The sequence below is a fragment of the Lynx canadensis genome, chromosome D3 (genome assembly GCF_007474595.2).
Source record: "Lynx canadensis isolate LIC74 chromosome D3, mLynCan4.pri.v2, whole genome shotgun sequence".
NCBI classification, from domain to species: Eukaryota; Metazoa; Chordata; class Mammalia; order Carnivora; family Felidae; genus Lynx; species Lynx canadensis.
The window spans coordinates 73,263,304-73,283,354 of NC_044314.2; the positions used below are offsets into that span (position 1 = coordinate 73,263,304).

The 20,051-nt window shown below is 45.3% G+C and overlaps 1 gene segment (V, D, J or C); it reads left to right on the forward strand.

The window, feature by feature from the left end:
- The window catches only part of LOC115528231, a 917,695-nt gene that overhangs the window by 90,273 nt on the left and 807,371 nt on the right, over positions 1-20,051 (forward strand).

Consider the following 20,051-nt stretch of genomic DNA (forward strand, 5'->3'; position numbering starts at 1 on the left):
AGAGGGAGTGGTATCTCTCTCAGCAGGCTTCCTTCCTTGTCTCCTTGTCACCAAAGGAGAAGTAGAAATAAACCAGTCGTGATAAAAGTCAAAGTATTAAATGACAGATGAGGGGCCCCTGGGTGGCTCCGTCACTTAAATATTTGACTTGGGTTCAGGTCATGATCTCATGGCTACTGAGTTCAAGTGCCATGTCGGGCTCTCTGCTGACACCTCGGAGCCTCCAGCCTGCTTCCCATTCTGTCTCCCTCTCTCTCTGCCCTTCCCCCACTTGGGTTCTGTCTTTTTCTCTCTCAAATATATATAAACTTTTAAAAAATTAAAAAAGAAAGACAGATGAAAGCATCTCCCTCACTCTCTCAGGTAGGTTTAATTCTCTTCCACTTCCTGCACAGCTTAAAACCTATTTGTGCTCATGGAAAAGAAAGAATGAATATATGAATGAGAGTGATAAAAGTTTTCAGAGAACCAACTATAAGGAGTACATCTTCAGTTTGGTAAAGAGAACTATAAAACACTTTACCTTCGTTGAACACACAGAGATGGAGCACTGAAAGCTTTCCCACCACGGGTAGGGAGCAAGGCCACCATGTCCTATCTCAACACTGCTGTTCCATAGGACTGGATGTGCCCGTCAGAACCATAATGCAAGACAAACAATGAGAGGCATAGAGATGAAGAAGAGCAAGAGACAGGTGCCCCAGTTCCAGGTGAGAGAATGATCTCCACGAACACTACAAAGGAAGCTACAATTAATTATGCAAATATATAAATTCAAAGAGTCATAAATAATTTTGGAAACATTTTAGAATAAAGATCAACATAGAAAGATCATATAGATGTGTATATACTAGCAATAAACCGGTGAAAATAATTTTTAAAAAACCCTTAAAACCACTCGATGCAGTATTTAGGGGCATGTTTATTAATACAGGTATAGGCCACAGGTGCTAAAATCTGGACGATGCTGGTAAATGTAATCAAAGTGGACCTAAAACAATGGAAAGATATGTTCTGTTCACGGATTAGAAGACTCATTATCGTAAATATGCCAGTTCTTCCCAAATTGTATAAAAGTGTAATTCAGTTCCTGTCCTAGCAAGTCAGAGTGGTATGGATAGAGGATAGACCCATTGGCCAAGATAACAGAACATACAACCCAGAAATGGACCCACAGAAATAAGGATAAACAATTTTTTTTTTTTTACAAAGTGAAGAAGCCTTTCCGAGGAGAAAGGATGGCGTTTTGGACAAATGGCCACAGAACAATTGGATATCCTGAGAGAGAAATGAATCCTACATAAAACTCATTTTATATCTATTAAAAAATCACTAAAAGGATTATAGAAATAACTGTAAACATAAAGCTGTAAACATAAAAGGAGAAAATATTCAGGATCTAGGGTTTCTATAAAAAAGTGTAGACAAGACACTGTCAGGATAAGCCATGAAAAACAAAAAAAGAAAAACAAAAAATGACACTTGTTAAACACGACTTCATCAAATATGAATTCATTGTATTGCCTTTTCTTCTTAAGGTAGTAAGCCAAGGAAATTACCTAAAAATATAGAAGATTAACATAATACTCAATTTAATGGACAGTAGCTGGAATCCATTGCTTTAATGCACAGGAGTTTTCAAACATTCACGAGATAGACATATTCTCAATTGTAGGCCAGAGGAGGGACATGAGGTCTGGGGTATCTTCTGCAAAGAACTGGCAATTTACCATTTAATTGAGGTAAATGCCTCCAAATCCTATGGACTAGGGCTTGTTTGCAGACTGAAAAATGCTACATTGATCACGGGCAACACTAGAGGATCATTATCCAAGATTCAGCTCAATGATGTGGGAATAAACAGAAGTGAGGAAACCTGCTGGGCTCTCAGGGCTGTGGGACACAGTGGGGTGTGTGCCCTTCAGCCTGGAGGGAGCGCTGTGGGACTGCCCTGTCATCCCTACACAGGGTCTCAGTGGGGACCATTCACTAAAAGGAACCTGGGACGGGGGACTGGGCCCTGTACTTCCTGAGGGAGACTCAGCAGCTGCGTCCTTTCTGGTGTGGCAGAGTCCCCACTTGAGCAAGGACATGTGTGTTGTGTCAACAGGTGCTTCCTTGCAGGGGTCTCCCCAAGGGTGAAGCCAACCTCCATCGTCCCCAGTATGCGATGTGAGGTGGCAAGAGTGACAGCTGACAAAGATTTTCAGTGTGGAACCCCGTAGGAATGCACACGAGGAATGTGGGCTTCTACCCACAACCTGGAGAAAAGGTGTCCCTGTGTCCTCAGTGCTGAGGGAGCTTCTGGGAAAGGAAAACTCTCAGACCAGAGAGGACGCAGGGAAGGGGAAGAAATAGGCCTCCTGCACAGAACTAGCCATGTGTCAATGTGGACCCATCGGTGCTGTGGCCCTGATCCTCATCTGTGTGGTTGTACAGGAGTCACCACGTCAGTCCTGCCCCGTCAATAATAGCCAAGGGCGCTGTGGACAGACTCACTATGCGGAGCCAGAGGAGAGCACAGTGTGTCCTCAGGGGATGGGAGGCCACACAGGGGACACCTGGCCTGTCCCGAAGGAAGGGGATGGTGGACAGAGCAGTGGGAAGGCAGGAACTCTGATGAGATCTGCTCACCATGTCACATATGCTGTGTGTGGGCCTGGACACCAGGGGGTGGTCGTCACCTGCTTCTGAGGGTCGGCCATGATTAGACCTGGGACCTGAACCTGGACAATGCCTGTGCCCTCTGCTCAGGACTCCAAACTGTGACCTCCCCTCTCCTGGCATGGCCCCAGAGACCACCTCCCCGTCCAACCCACCTGACATCCTCAGGCAGAGGGACTTGGCCCAGAGTCAGTGAAGTGTCAGAGAGCTGCTGGTCTGATTTGCATGGATGGGCCCTCCCTCTCTCCGAGGATGAAAAGGGGAAGGAAGGGATTAGAGGAGATCTGGTCAGCTGTGGATCCACAGAAGGCAGGGTCGGTGATGACCTCCACCATGGCCTGGTTCCCTCTTCTCCTCACCCTCCTCATCCACTGCACAGGTGACTAGATGAGGGAACAGAGGAAGTGGTCCAGGGAGGACACGTGGGCCTTGGATTCTCCTCTGGTCCCTAGACCCCAGAATCATGCTCTCTTTGTCTCTCCCCTTCCAGGGTCCTGGGCCCAGTCTGAGCTGACTCAGCCGCCTTCAGTGTCTGGGGGCCTGGGCCAGACGGTCACCATCTCCTGCGCTGGAAGTGTCAACAACATCGGTATTGTTGGTGTGAACTGGTACCAACAGTTTCCAGGAAAAGCCCCTAAACTCCTCATCTCCGCTTATAGCAATCAACCCTCACGGGTTTCTGGTCGATTTTCTGGCTCCACGTCTGGCAACACAGGCTCCTTGACCATCACTGGGCTCCAGGCCGAGGACGAGGCTGATTATTATTGCACGTCTGCTGACTCTGTAGAAAGTGTTGACACAGTGCTCCAGGCCCGTGGGGAAGTGAGACAAAAACCTGCTGTCCCCACACTGATGCACTTTCCTTGTTCAGCCCCCACCTTCTGCCAACACAGCTGCTTCCCTAAAACGGAGGTCTGAAACCCAAACCAGTGAACTTTCTCTTGAGTATGTGTCCTTGTCCTCTCAATTCAGACACCAAACCCTGTCCCTGTAGGAGCACATTTTCTGTTTTATGCATACTGAGCAGAAATTCCTGGATGCTGGGGCCGGTTGCCCTGGGGACAGAGTCCTTGAGGATTGTGCCTGCCTGCTGGGGCTGCCATAACATAATACCACCCACTGGGTGAGCAAATCAAAAGATATTTATTTTCTCACAGTTTTGGAGGCTAAATGTCCAAGTTCAAGGTGGGGGCAGGTTTGATGTCCCCTGAGGTCTCTCTCCTTGGCTTGCAAATCGTTACATTCGTCCTGGGTCCTCACGTGGCTTTTCCACGTGTGCTCACCCATGCTGTGTCTACCTCTTCTATAAAGTCTATGAAGTCACAATGTGGGTTTCCATATAGGAATCTACCAGGACCCAGTTCAGTCCATATCAAAGCACCAGGACAGAACCAGCGACACAGAGCATAGCTGTGTCTGACTGAGGATAGTCAACCGTCCACATGCTCTACATGCGTGGCATTGAGAGAACCCTCACTACATGACCTATGTGGGCTCGGGGCTCAGATCACAGTACAGAAATGACAGGGAGGGTCCCCATGCTCACAGAGCTGACACCGTCTTGGGCAAGAAAGAGGACACATAAGCCAAATGTACTGTGTCTCACACTGACTTCCCACATGGGGAAAATGGGTCTGCAGTCCCAGGTAATGTCCACACAACATAACGTCTGGATGACAGAGACCGGCCTTTACTGACCCACTGGTAAGAAACCCCAGCTTTCAGGATGACTGGATCAAACCACGCCACCCTCTGCCCTGACAGCATCATGGCAACTGGGGAAGGGACACCTATTGCTTTGGGTAACACAGTGACTGTCTGGTGGGACCTGGACTCACTGACTAACCATGTAGTTGGGTGATTTGGGGTCCAGGTAGAAGAAAATGATGGAAGCTTCGTGAAAGAAGTCCCAGCCACCTGTATCATCTTCCCTCCATCCTCTGTGTTATTCAGGTTGGAGCATGGACTATGGACAATCTGCACAGGGGACACAGGCCAGGGTCTTTATGTCTCATAAAACTACAGCTCAGCCCCCAGACCATTCTCATGCCCCTGCACCAGATCAACTCCAGCCCAACACACCCTCAGTGGCACAAGGTTCTGACCTGCGATGCAAACAGTCCCATGAGAAGTAGAAAGCAGAACACATATTCCTACTATGATGGCCTCCTATTCCCCGAGGTTGTTAGAAGGTACAAAGTTTTCCAGAAACCTTAATGGTGACCATTTCTAGACCACCACGCACCTGAGACCTTTTCTTTTGCTCTCACTCTGTCGGGTGAGGAACAGACTCAGGGGCCAGTATAGGAAGTACTCTTTTGTCCACACAGTCCATATGGGGCTGCTCCTGCTCTCAGGCTCCCTCAGTCACCTCGGTGTCATTGCTGAGTGTTTCCACCTCACAGGGTCCTGGTCACAGGGAGTGAGATCACTGTCTGCCTGATTCCAATGCCACTGTGACTGCCTCTGAACGACAAAAAGCTTACTATTAAGAGTCACAAATGAACTCTCCTGGTTATCCCACACTTGGAACTCTCTTTGTCAGTGTCCCACCTGAATGTTCTTTCTCTATTCATTAATGTCATGTTACATCTCCAGGCCTAGGGTCGTTTCTTTTCCCAAATTCCACTCTTCCCCTTATCCCTCCTCCCCTTTCCACTAATCAGTTCATGAACCTATACCGTCATCTCCTGTCTGTCGCCACAGTAATGTGGGGTGCATTGCAGGAAAAACACAGGGTCATTAAGGAAGAGTTTACTTCCTAGGAATCACTCTAGGATGTAAGAGAAGTCATTCATTTTTTAAAGAATATTTTAATGTTTATTTATTTATTGAGAGAGAGAGACAGAGAGAGAGGGATAGCATGAACAAGGGAGGGGCAGAGAGAGGGAGACAAAGAATCTGAAGCCGGTTCCAGGCTCTGAGCTGTCAGCACAGAACCTGATGTGGCACTCAAAGTCATGAATCGTGAGTGAGACCTGAGCTAAAGTGGGACACTTAACCAACTGAACCAGCCAGAAGCACCTAGAAAAGTCATCTGCCCTTAAAGATTTCAGCCTCAAATGACTTTTTTTTTACATGTCAAATATTATTTTATTTATTTATTTTAAATATTAAGTTTATTGTCAAATTGGTTTCCTTACAACACCCAGTGCCCATCCCAACATGTTCCCTCCTCAATACCCATCACCCACCCTCCTCTCCCTCCCACCCCCATCAACCCTCACTTTGTTCTCAGTGTTTAGAGTCCCTTATGGTTTGCCTCCCTCCCTCTCTAACCCCTTTTTCTTTCTTCCCCTTCCCCATGGTCTTCTGTTAAGTTTCTCAGGGTCCACCTAAGAATAAAAACATATGGTATCTGTCTTTGTCTCCATGACTAATTTCACTTAGCATAACACTCTCCAGTTCCATCTAGATGGCTACAAAAGGCCATTTTTCATTCTTTCTCTTTGCCACGTAATATTCCATTGTGTATATAAACCACAATTTCTTTATCCATTCATCAGTTGATGAACATTTAGGCTCTTTCCATGATTTGGCTATTATTGAAAGTGCTGCTATAAACATTGGGGTACAAGTGCCCCTAAGCATCAGCACTCCTGTATCCCTTGGGTAAATTCCTAGCAGTGCTATTGCAGGGTCATAGGGTAGTTCTATTTTTAATTTTTTGAGGAACCTCCACACTGTTTTCCGAAAGGCTGCACCAGTTTGCATTCCCACCAACAGTGCAAGGGGGTTCCCGTTTCTCCACATCCGCTCCAGCATCTATAGTCTCCTGATCGGTTCATTTTAGCCACTCTGACTGGTGTGAGGTGGTATCTCAGTGTGGTTTTGATTTGCATTTCCCTGATGAGGAGCGACGTTGAGCATCTTTCCATGTACCTGTTGGCCATCTGGATGTCTTCTTTAGAGAAGTGTCTATTCATGTTTTCTGCCCATTTCTTCACTGGATTATTTGTTTTTCAGGTGTGGAGTTTGTTGAGCCTTTTTTAGATTTTGGAAACTAGCCCTTTGTTCGATACATCATTTGCAAATATCTTTTCCCATTCCATTGGTTGCCTTTTAGTTTTGTTGATTGTTTCCTTTGCTGTGCAGAAGCTTTTTATCTTGATAAGGTCCCAATAGTTCATTTTTGCTTTTAATTCCATTGCCTTTGGGGATGTGTCAAGTAAGAAATTGCTGCGGCTGAGGTCAGAGAGGCTTTTTCCTGCTTTCTCCTCTAGGGTTTTGATGGTTTCCTGTCTCACATTCAGGTCCTTTATCCATTTTGAGTTTGTTTTTGTGAATGGTGTAAGAAAGTGGTCTAGTTTCTTCCTTCTGCATGTTGCTGTCTAGTTCTCCCAGCATTTGTTAAAGAGACTATCTTTGTTCCATTGGATATTGTTTCCTGCTTTGTCAAAGATTAGTTGGGCACACTTTTGTGGGTCTAATTCTGGGGTTTCTATTGTATTCCATTGATCTATGTGTCTGTTTTTGTGCCAATACCATGCTGTCTTGATGATTACAGCTTTGTAGTAGAGGCTAAAGTCTGGGATTGTGATGCCTCCCGCTTTGGTCTTCTTCTTCACAATTACTTTGGCTATTCGGGCCTTTTGTGGTTCCATACAAGTTATAGGATTGCTTGTTCTAGCTTCGTGAAGAATGCTGGTGCAATTTTGATTGGGATTGCATTCAGTGTATAGATAGCTTTGGGTAGTATTGACATTTTAACAATATTTATTCTTCCAGTCCCTGAGCACGGAATATTTTTCCATTTCTTTATATCTTCTTCAATTTCCTTCATAAGCTTTCTATAGTTTCAGCATACAGATCTTTTACATCTTTGGTTAGGTTTATTCCTAGGTGTTTTGTGCTTCTTGGTGCAATTGTGAAGGGGATCAGTTTCTTTCTTTGTCTTTCTGTTGCTTCATTATTAGTGTCTGACAATGCAACTGATTTCTGTACATTGATTTTGTATCCTGCGAGTTTCCTGAATTCATGTATCAGTTCTAGCAGACTTTTGGTGGAGTCTATTGGGTTTTGCATGTATAATATCATGTCATCTGCAAAAGGTGAAAGCTTAACTTCATCTTTCCCAGTTTTGATGCCTCTGATTTCCTTTTGTTGTCTGATTGCTGATGCTAGCACTTCCAACACTATGTTAAACAACAGCAGTGAGAGTGGACATCCCTGTCATGTTCCTGACGTCAGGGAGAAAGCTCTCAGTGTTTCCCCATTGAGGATGATATTAGCTGTGGGCTTTTCATAAATGGCTTTTATGATGTTTAAGTATGTTCCTTCTATCCCAACATCTCGAGGGTTTTTGTTAGGAAAGGATGCTGAATTTTGTCAAATGCTTTTTCTGCATCGATTGACAGGATCATATGGTTCTTATCTTTTCTTTTATTAATGTCATGTATTACATTGATTGCTTTGCAAATGTTGAACCAGCCCTGCAGCCCTGGAATGAATCCTACTTGATCATGGTGTATAATTCTTTTTATATGCTTTCGAATTCAATGTGCTAGTACCTTATTGACAATTTTTGCATCCATCTTCATCAGGGATATTGGCCTGTAGTTCTCTTTTTTTGCTGGGTCTCTGGTTTAGGAATCAAAGTAATGCTGGCTTCATGGAATGAGTCTGGAAGTTTTCCTTCCCTTTCTATTTTTTGGAATAGCTTGAGAGGGATAGGTATTATCTCTGCTTTAAATGTCTGGTAGAATTCCCCTGGGAAGCCATCTGCTCCTGGACTCATATTTGTTGGGAGATTTTTGATAAGTGATTCAATTTCTTCTCTGGCTATGGGTCTGTTCAAATGTTCAATCTTCCTGTTTGAGTTTTGGAAGTATGTGGGTGCTTAGGAATGTGTCCATTTCTTCCAGATTGTCCAGTTTGTTGGCATACAATTTTTCATAGTATTCCCTGATAGTTGCTTGCATTTCTGAGGGATTGGTTGTCATCATTCAATTTTAATTCATGATTTTATCTATTTGGGTCATCTCTCTTTTCTTTTTGAGAATCCTGGCTAGAGACTTATCAATTTTGTTCATTTTTCAAAAAAACCAACTCTTGGTTTCATTGATCTGCTCTACAGTTCTTTTAGATTCTGTATCATTTATTTCTGTTTTGATCTTTATTATTTCTCTTCTTCTGCTGGGTTTGGGGTGTCTTTGCTGTTCTGCTTCTATTTCCCCTAGGTGTGCTGTTAGAGTTTGTATTTGGGAGTTTTCTTGTTTCTGGAGATAGGCCTGGATTGCAATGTATTTTCCTCTCAAGACTGCCTTCGCTGCATCCCAAAGCATTTGGATTGTTATATTTTCATTTTCATTTGCTTCCATATATTTTTTGATTTCTTCTCTAATTGCCTGGTTGACCCATTCATTCTTTAGTAGGTTGTTCTTTAACCTCCGTGCTTTCGGAGGTTTTCCAGACTTTTTCTTGTGGTGGATTTCAAGCTTCATAGCATTGTGGTCTGAAAGTATGCATGGTATGATCTGAATTCTTTTATACTTATGAAGGGCCATTTTGTGACCCAGTATGTGATAGATCTTGGAGAATGTTCCATGTGCACTCGAGAAGAAAGTATATTCTGTTGCTTTGGGATGCAGAGTTCTAAATATATCTGTCAGGTCCATCTAATCCAATGTGTCATTCAGCGCCCTTGTTCCTTTATTGATCCTGTGCCTAGATGATCTATCCATTGTTGTAAGTGGAGTATTAAAGTCCCCTGCAATTACCACATTCTTATCAATTAGGTAGCTTATGTTTGTGATGAATTGTTTTATATATTTGGGGGCTCCCGTATTCAGTGCATAGACATTTATAATTGTTAGCTCTTCCTGATGTATACACTCTGTAATTATAATATAATGCCCTTCTTCATCTCTTGTTACAGCCTTTAATTTAAAGTCTGGTTTGTCTGATATAAGCATGGCTACTCCAGCTTTCTTTTGACTTCCAGCAGCATGATAGTTCTCCATCCCTTCACTTTCGATCTGAAGGTGTCTTCAGGTCTAAAATGAGACTCTTGTAGACAGCAAATAGATGGGTCTTGTTTTTTTATCCATTCTGATACCCTATGTCTTTTGGTTGGAGCATTTAGTCCATTTACATTCAATGTCATTATAGAAAGATAAGGGTTTAGAGTCATTGTGATGTCTGTAGGTTTCATGCTTGCATTGATGTCTCTGGTACTTTGTGGTCCTTGCAACATTTCACTCACAGAATCCCCCTTAGAATCTCTTGTAGGGCTGGTTTAATGGTGATGAATTCCTCCAGTTTTTGTTTGTTTGGGAAAACTTTTATCTCTCCTTCTATTCTGAATGACAGACTTGCTGGATAAAGGATTCTCAGCTGCATATTTTTTCTGTTCATCACATTGAAGATTCCCTGCCATTCCTTTCTGGCCTGCCAAGGTTCAGTAGATAGATCCGTCACTAGTCTTATCGGTCTGCATTGATATGTTAGGGTGTGTTTATCCCTAGCTGCTTTCAGAATTTTCTCTTTAGCCTTGTATCTTGCCAGTTTCACTAGGATACGTCGGGCAGAAGATCGATTCAAATTACGTCTGAAGGGAGTTCTCTGTGCCTCTCGGATTTTAATGCCTTTTTCCTTCCCCAGATCAGGGAAGTTCTCAGCTATGTTTTGTTCAAGTACACCTTCAGCCCCTTTCTCTCTCTCTTCCTCTTCTGGAATTCCTATTATACGGATATTGTTGTGTTTCATTGCATCACTTGGTTCTCTAATTCTCCCCTCATACTCTTGGATTTTTTTATCTCTCTTTTTCTCAGCTTCCTCTTTTTCCAAAATTTTATCTTCTAATTCACCTACTCTCCTCTGCCTCTTCAATCTGGGCTGTGGTCGCCTGCATTTTATTTTGCACCTCATTTATGGTATTTTTTAGCTCCTCACGACTGTTTCTTAGTCCCTCGATATCTGTAGCAATAGATTCTCTGCTGTCCTCTTTGCTTCTTTCAAGCCCTGCGATTAATTTTATGACTATTATTTTAAATTCATGTTCCGTTATATTGCTTAAATCATTTTTGATCAATTCGTTAGCTGCCGCTCCTTCCTGGAGTTTCTTTTGAGGAGAATTCTTCCATTTTGTCCTTTTGGATAGTCTGTGGGGTGGCACAGAACTGCAGGGCACTTCCCCTGTACTGTCTGGAGTAACTTGTGTTGGTGGGCGGGGCCGCAGTCACACCCGATGTCTGTTCCTAGTCAACCGCTGGCATCACAGTCAGACTGGTGTGTACCTTATCTTGCCCTCTTCTTAGGGCAGGACTCACTGTGGAGTGGTGTGGCCCCCATCTGGGCTACTTGCACACTGCCAGGCTTGCGGTGCTGCTTGTATGGGATCTGGCATATTAGCCCGGGTGGATCCACAAGGTGCACCAGGGTGGGAGGGGCAGGCTCAGCTCAGTTTGCTGTCTGTGATCCCCTGCAGGAGGGGCCCTTCAGCACCAGGAGGGAAGCAGGCAGACCCGTCCAAGGGATGGACCCACAGAAGCACAGCGTTGGTTGTTTGCGCGGTGCAAGCAAGTTCAGTGATGGCAACTGGTTCCCTTTGGGAATTTGGCTAAGGATGGGAGAGGGAGATGGCGCTGGCCAGAGCATTTGTTCCCTGCGGAGCTGAGCTCTGTCTTCTGGGGCTCAACACCTCTCCCTCCCGGTGTCCTTTTGCCCTCTTGCTCTCTGAGCAGGGCTGTTGACTTTTAACATTCCAGATGTCAAGTCCCGCTGGCTGTCAGAACTCATGGAATCTGGCCCCTCTGCTTTTGCAAGCCACACTTGGGGGTTCTGCCTTGCCCGGCGCGCTGCCCCCCCTCTGCCCCGGATCCCTCCCACCAGTCCGTGTAGTGCGCACCACCTCTCCGCCCTTCCTACCCTCTTCCATGGGCCACTTGTGTACGCTTGACTCTGGAGAGTCCATTCTGCTAGTCTTCTGCTGGTTTTATGGGTTATTGAGCAGATGTGGGTGCAATCTAAGTGATCAGCAGGACACGGTGAGCCGAACATATTCCTACGCAGCCAGCTTCTCTGAAGAACCTGCCTGTATATATAAAATTCTAAAGATTCCACCAAAAACCTGTCAGAACCAGGAAATAAATTCCGTAAAGTCACAGGATACAAAATCAATGTACAGAACTCTGTTGCATTTCTATACACTGATAATGAAGCCACAGAAAGAGAAATTAAGAAATCAATCCCATTGAAAATTGAACCAGGAATAATAAGATACCCAAGAAGAAACTTAACCGAAGGGGTGAAAGACTGTTACTATGAAAACTATAAAGCATTGATGAAAGAAATTGAAGATGACACAAGAAATGAACAAACATCCCTGTCATGGATTGGTAGAACAAATATTGTTAAAATGTTTATATTACCCAAATCGATCTATAGATTGAAGGCAATTCCTATCAAAATGCCAAAAGCCTTTTTCACAGAACTAGAACAAACAGTCCTAAAATTTGTATGGAACCACAAAAGTTCCCAAAGAGTGAAACAGTCTTGAAAAAGAAAACCGAAACTGGAGGTATCACCATTCCAGATTTCCATTTATATTAGAACACTGTAGTAATTGAAACCGTATGGTACTGGCACAAAACAAGACAAAAAAAAAATAAATGAAACAGAATAGAAAACCCAGAAATAAGCCCAAGATAATATGACCAATCAATGTTTGACAAAGGAGGCAAGAATAAGCAATGGGAAAAAGACAGTCTTGTCAACAAATGGTGCTGGGAAATCTGGACAGCTACATGTAAAAGAATGAAACCAGACCACTTTCTTTCACCATACACAAAAATGAACACAAAGTGGATTAAAGACCTAAATGTGAGGCCTGAAACCATAACAATTCTAGAGAGAACTGGCAGTTATCTCTCTGGCCGTAGCAACATTATTCTGGGGACATCTCCTCAGGCAAGGGAAATCAAAGAAAAAAATACACTATTGAGACTACATCAAAATAAAAAGCTCCTGCAGAGTGAAGAAAAAAATCGACAGAACTAGAAGGAAACCTGTTGAATGGGATTAGTCAACGTCACTAACTTTTGGAAAGGAAGCCTGCATGCAATGGCCGACTGATTCATGGTTCCATGATTTTTCCCTCTGACCCCCTCTCAGAATCTAAAAGGCCTTCCCAGTCCCAGGCTCACCATAAAAGGGGATGGACTTGTTGCCCCTGTATTACAACAAAAGTTCTCCCTCTTCACCTTTATTCATTTTTCCTCTTAGGCAGCTGGTGACCCTGTGAGGGCCCCCCATATTCTCTGTGGACAACATCTCCATTTCAGTGACTGCTGCTCAGAAAGTGATGGGGACGAGGAGAGTCTGATACTTATAAGAATGTAAGCTGGAGAATGGCTCCTCCATCTACTCTGAAACTCTGTTCAGGGTGTTTTGAGAGTCCTTCGGTAGATGTTCACCATCCATGAAGATGTTCACCATCCATGATGGGGAGTAAAGACTCCCTTTGGATACATCTCTTCTTATTTCAGGGAAGTCACAAAATACATATGACATATATTTGCATCTAACAAACGATTGCAATAACGAGGAAATGTAGGGCATAGACTTCTTTATACATATTCCTTTCTACTGCCAATGGAAGGTGATTTAAGGAGAGGACTATTTGTTTGTGTTTAATTTAAAAGATAAGACTTCACAATAGGAAAGAAAGAATCTCAATTTTAAAAATGCAGATTATCTCAACAAAGGTGATATTCGTGTGATATAAATAAGCTTGAGAAAAGCTGTTCAACATCATATGTCAGTAAGAAATTGCACAAAAACACAGCAATGACATAGTATTACATACCCATTAGAATGGCCAAAATCAAAACCACAGATGACACCAATGTCTGTCCAGGACAGACACCAATGTCTGTCCAGGATGTGGAGCAACAGAACTCTATTTCATTGGTGAGGGGAATTCAGGATGGTACAGCTACTTTGGAAAAGATTTTGGCAATTTCTTTTAAAACTGAACATTCTCTGAATTCTTGCCATTTGCACCAAACGTGGATGGAAGTAGAGGGTAGTATGCTAAGCGAAATTAGCCAGAGAATCACCAATATAATATGATTTCACTCATATGGTGAATGTAAGATACAAAACAGATGAACACAAGGGAAGGGAAACTAAAATAATATAAAAACAGGGAGGGAGACAAAAAAATAAGAGGCTCTTAAATATAGAGAACAACCTGAGGGTTGCTGGAGGTCTTGTGGGAGGGAGGATAGGCTAAATGGACAAGGGGCATTAAGAAGACATTTGTTGGGATGAGCACGGCCTGTTCTATATAGGGATGAACCACTGGATCCTACTCCCGAAATAATGACTATTGCTAACTCACTTGGATGTAATGAAAAAAAATTTTCTTTTACACCCAAAAAACAAAAACCAAACAAACAAAACCCCAGATCATTGTCTTGCTTTAAAATCCAGGGATCATGCATCTTTGCATTTACCTAAAGGAGTTAAAAACAATGTGTACAAAAAAACCCTGCACAAGTATGTTGACAGTGGCTCTATGCATAACTGTCCACACCTGGCAGCAGCCAATCGCAATGCCTTTCAGGAGGTGACAGGTGAGTAAACCCCAACGATAGAATATTCTTCAGAGCTACAAAGATATGAGGCACCAAGACATAAAAAGACACAGAAGACATTTTGTTGCACGTTGCTAAATGAAAGCAGCCAATGTATAATGGGTGCACGCTGTGTGACTCCAAGCATGTAACATTCTCGAAAAAGACAAATCTATTTAGACAATAAAAGAATCAGTGGTTGCAAGGGGTTGAGCATAGGGAGGGATGCACAGCTGGAGCACAGAGGTTTTTGTGGCAGTGAAAGTGCTCTGTATGATTCTAAAATGGACATATATCAGTGTATAGCTCTTGACCTATTGAATGAACAATGTCAAGAGTCAGCTTTGCTGTTGTAAATATAGACTTTGGGTGACAATGACTTGTCAGTGTTGGTTCATGGTGTATAACAAATGACCACACTTGGGCTAGAGTTGGATGATGGGAAAGACAAGGTGGTGGAGGGGGTTGGTGTATTTGGGAACTCTGGAAATTCTACTAAATTCTTCTGTGACAATAAATCGTAAAGTCTATTGATGTTTTTAAGTATTCTGTGGGCAAGACCAAACATATGGGCATGTCTGGGTCTTGGGCAGCAGGGGGCGCTGTGGCCTGTCTCTGAGCCTTGTGTGCTGTGATCCCAGCTGGGAGCCACCTGGCTCTGGTTCTCACTGTGGTTTAGCCTCTGGGTGCTCACAGGCCCTTGGGGAGCCCCAGGTCAGGCCCCACAGCTTTCGCTCCTTCCCCTCCTGGGGTGAGATTTCCAGACAAGGGTCAGGTTCAGGGTTCAGGTTGGGGCTGCCCAGCCCGGGGGAGGGGGCTGGTTTGCATGAAGGGTCTCTCCCTCCCCGTGGGCTGCTGGAGGCAATAAGAGAGACTCTGGGAGCCCGGCTGAGGGACATTGAGGACACACTGCTGAGCAGGGGTCTCCACCATGGCCTGGGCTCCTCTCCTGCTCACACTGCTGGCTCACTGCACAGGTGGCTGGAGGCTGGGATCGGGGCTGGAGACGAGAGGACTATGGAACCATGTATGGGCCCTGTCCACTGACCCCTCTCTCTCACCCGTGTCTCTCTTCTGACTTGTAGGGTCCTGGGCCCAGTCGGTGGTGACTAAGCCATCTGCAGTGTCCAAGCCTGTGAATAAGAGTGTTACCATCTCCTGCACCGGAAGCAAAAGCAAGGTTGGGGCTGGAGGTGTGTCCTGGTACCAGCAGCTCCCAGGCAGTGTCCCCAAAGTTCTCATCTATGGTAGCAGTGCTCGGCCTGCGGGGGTCCCGTCCAGACTCTCAGGCTCCAGGTCAGGGAACGTGGCCTCCCTTTGCATCTCTAGCCTCCAGGCTGAGGATGAGGCTGATTATTACTGCTCAGTGTGGGACCACAGTCTCAAAGCTCACACACTGCTCCAGGTCTGTGGGGAAGGGAGACCCAAACCTGCTGTCCCCTCAGCAATGGGACTTCCAGTGCAGCTCACACCCCTTGGCCGACACAGCTGCTTCTTTGTTCGTGTCTTCTAATAGTGGAGTCTTAGACAAGGCTTCGGAATTCTGTCTAGAAATAGTGTCCTTGTTCTCTCAAATTGTGCCCGTAAACCCAGTCCTACTCTGCAAAACATTGTCTGATTTTCTTCCGTTGGGCAGGATTTACTGCACACCTGGGGGCAGGCTGTCCTGGGAATTGAGTCCCCGTTGGGTAGACCCCAGCAGATTCCATGTGCTCCTGTTGTGGATAGATGACTGTACAGAGATCAGTCCCTCCACACCCTCTGGTGAACACCAAGTATGTGCCAGGCATGACCCTTTGGCTTAGATACAGCGTGAGTGTGCTAGGGACAATCTATATCCTCATGTTGCTGAAAATGTCCTGGGAAAGAAAGAGGACAAAGAAGTATGAATAGCAACACATAAGATGTTTCTGGAGCGTGAACAAGGGTGAGGCAGTGAGGTGGACCTGGAACATTGGAGGCATGGACAGGAAACCCCCGAATCTGATGTGCTGTGATGATGTCTCAGTGCTGCATAGATGATCAAGGAGCCAGGGGGGAGCGTGAGGAGGGGACCAGGCAGAGGCTGTTGACTGTGTCCCCTTCAGACCCCTCCTCCTCAGGTCAGGGGTCCAGGCTCGGGTCCTGCTGGAAGAGCTGTGCTGAGAGGTGGGTCCCAGGGAGTCACCTCTGTCTTTCTGACAAGGCAGAGCTGCCTCTTTGCAATCCCTTCCCCTGTGGTCCTTGTTGATGGACTCCCCCAATCCCACAAGCAGTAGACAGGAGAGGAATCCAGGGGAGGGCCCAGGGGTCTGACCCTGCTCAGTAATCTGGGGTCAGAGGGAGGAGGAGCACCCCAGCCTTCCCAAACCGTGAGATATGGCCGGTCCAGGCTTCTGTCTGTCTGCTATGCCAGCCGAGGACACATCATTCCTCAGGGGCTAGGTCTCTGCTCACCCTGTCCTCCACTCATGTAAACCCATGAGGGAGGGTCAGGATCTGGGGAGGCTGCTGTAGTGAACGGAGGGGTGGGTGCGGGTGAGAAGGTTGCAGCCCAGTGATGGGCCCTGAGGTGAGGGATCCTCCCCAGTAGTGAGGAGGGGGCTGTGGAAGTGGCAGGAGTCAAGAGGGCCTTCCCTTCCCCCAGGTGTGATGCTCACATTGCCTTTCACGTGCTTTGTCACCTGTAACGGGGCCAGAAAGGGGTCCTGTGGGCATGTGTATGAAGCACACGGGTGAGCCCAGAGCTGTGGACCCAGCACCTGGCAGCCATCAGGAGCAGCTCAGTAACGAGGGTCCAGACAACCACGGGCTTCTAACTGGGGTGCCAGTTTTGTCACAGAAGACAGGATGTTTTCGGGGTGTGAAGGTATGTGGGATAGAATGGAATAATCCATGTGGTTTTGGCCAGCAATCAGGGACAGCAGAGGCCCACCCCAGGGGCCCCTGGGTGGCTCCGTCAGTTAAATATCTGACTTCGGTTCAGGTCATGATCTCATGGCTACTGAGTTCAAGTCCCATGTCGGGCTCTCTGCTGACACCTCGGAGCCTCCAGCTTGCTTCCCATTCTGTCTCCCTCTCTCTCTGCACTTCCCCCACTTGTGTTCTGTCTGTCTCTCTCTCAAATATGTATAAACATTAAAAAAATTAAAAAAGAAAGACCAATGAAAGCGTCTTCCTTACTCTCTCAGGTAAGATGAATTCTCTTCCACTTCCTGCACAGCTCAAGGCCTATTTGTGCTCATGGAAAAGAATGAATGAGTATATGAATGAGAGTGATAAAAGTTTTCAGAGAACAAAATATAGAAGAGTACATCTTCAGTTTGCTAAAGAAAACTATAAAACACCTTCCCTTCGGTGAACACACACAGGGATGAGGCATTGAAAGCTTTCCCACCTCGGGTAAGAAGCAAGGCCACCATGTCCTATCTCAACACTGCTGTTCCACATAGGACTGGATGTGTCTGTCAGAACCATAAGGCAAGACAAACAATGAGAGGCATTCAGATGAAGAAGAACAAGAGACAATTGTCCCATTTCAGGTGAGAGAATGACCTACAGGAAAACTACAAAGGAACCTACAATTAGGTATGCAAATATATAAATTCAAAGAGTAATAAATAACTTTAGAAACATTTTAGAATAAAGATCAACATAGAAAGATCATATAGATGTATACATGCTAGCAATAAACAGGTGAAAATAAAAAAACCTTAAAACCACTCGATGAACTATTTCGGGGCATATTTCACAAAACAAGTATAGGCCACAGGCGCTGAAATCTGGACAATGCTGGTAAATGTAATCAAAGTGGATCTAAAACAAGGAAAGATAAGTTCCGTGCATGGATTAGAAGACTCATTATAGTAAATATGCCAGTTCTTCCCAAATTGGATAAAAGTGTAATTCAGTTCCTGTCCTAGCAAGTCAGGGTGGTATGGATAGAGGATAGACAGACACATTGGCCAAGATAACAGAACATACAACCCAGAAACGGACCCACAGAATGAAGGATAAACAATTTTTTTCTTTTACAAAGTAGAAGAAGCCTTTCCAAGGAGAAAGGATGGACTTTTGGACAAATGGCCACAGAACAGTTGGATATCTTGAGAGAGAAATGAATCATACTCAAAACTCACTTTATATCTATTAAAAAATTACTAAAAGTATAATAGAAATAACTGTAAACATAAAGCTGTAAACATAAAAGGAGAAAATATTCAGGATCTTGGGTTTTATAAAAAAGTGTAGACAAGACACTGTCAGGGTAACCCATGAAAAAACAAAAGAAAATAAAAAAATGACACTTGTTAAATATGACTTCATCAAATATAAATTCATTGTATTCCCTTTTCTTCTTAAGGTAGTAAGCCAAGGAAATTACCTAAAAATATAGAAGATTAACATAATACTCAATTTAATGGAAAGTAGCTCGAATCCATTGCTTTAACGCACAGGAGTTTTCAAATATTCACGAGATAGACATATTCTCAATTGTAGGCCAGAGGAGGGACATGAGGTCTGGAGTATCTTCTGCAAAGAACTGGCAATTTACCATTTAATTGAGGTAAATGCCTCCAAATCCTATTGACTAGGGCTTCTTTGGAGACTGAAAAATGCTACATGGGCAGCACTGTAGGGTCACATTATCCAAGATTCAGCTCAAAGATGTGTGAATAAACAGAAGTGAGGAAACCCGCTGGGCTCTCAGGGCTGTGAAAACATAGTGGGGTGTGTGCCCTTCAGACAGGAGGGGGCGCTGTGGGACTGCCATGGTGTCCCTACACAGGGCTCAGTGAGGACCATACACTAAAAGGAACCTGGGACAGGGGACTGGGCCCTGTACTTCCTGAGGGAGACTCAGCAGCTGCATCCCTTCTGGTGTGGCAGAGTCTCCACTTGAGCAAGGACATGTGTGTTGTCTCAACAGGTGCTTCCTTGCAGGGGTCTCCCCAAGGGTGAAGCCAACCTCCATCTTCCCCAGTATGTGATGTGAGGTGGCAAGAGTGACAGCTGACAAAGATTTTCAGTGTGGAACCCTGTAGGAATGCACACGAGGAATGTGGGCTTCTACCCACAACCTGGAGAAAAGGTCTCCCTGTGTCCTCAGTGCTGAGGGAGCTTCTGGGAAGGGAAAACTCTTAGACCAGAGAGGAAGCAGGGAAGGAGGAAGAAATCGGCCTCCTGCACAGAACTGGCCATGTGTCAATGAGGACCCATTGCTCTGTGGCCATGATCCTCACCTGTGCGGTTGTACAAGAGTCACCACGTCAGTCCTGCCTCGTCAATAATAGCCGAGGGCGCTGTGGACAGACTCACTATGCGGAGCCAGAGGAGAGCACAGTGTGTCCTCAGGGGATCGGAGGCCACACATGGGACACCTGGCCTGTCCCGAAGGAAGGGGATGGTGGACAGAGCAGTGGGAAGGCAGGAACTCTGATGAGATCTGCTCACCATGTCACATATGCTGTGTGTGGGCCTGGACACCAGGGGGTGGTCGTCACCTGCTTCTGAGGGTCGGCCATGATTAGACCTGGGACCTGAACCTGGACAATGCCTGTGCCCTCTGCTCAGGACTCCAAACTGTGACCTCCCCTCTCCTGGCATGGCCCCAGAGACCACCTCCCTGTCCAACCCACCTGACATCCTCAGGCAGAGGGACTTGGCCCAGAGTCAGTGAAGTGTCAGAGAGCTGCTGGTCTGATTTGCATGGATGGGCCCTCCCTCTCTCCGAGGATGAAAAAGGGAAGGAAGGGATTAGAGGAGATCTGGTCAGCTGTGGATCCACAGAAGGCAGGGTCGGTGATGACCTCCACCATGGCCTGGTTC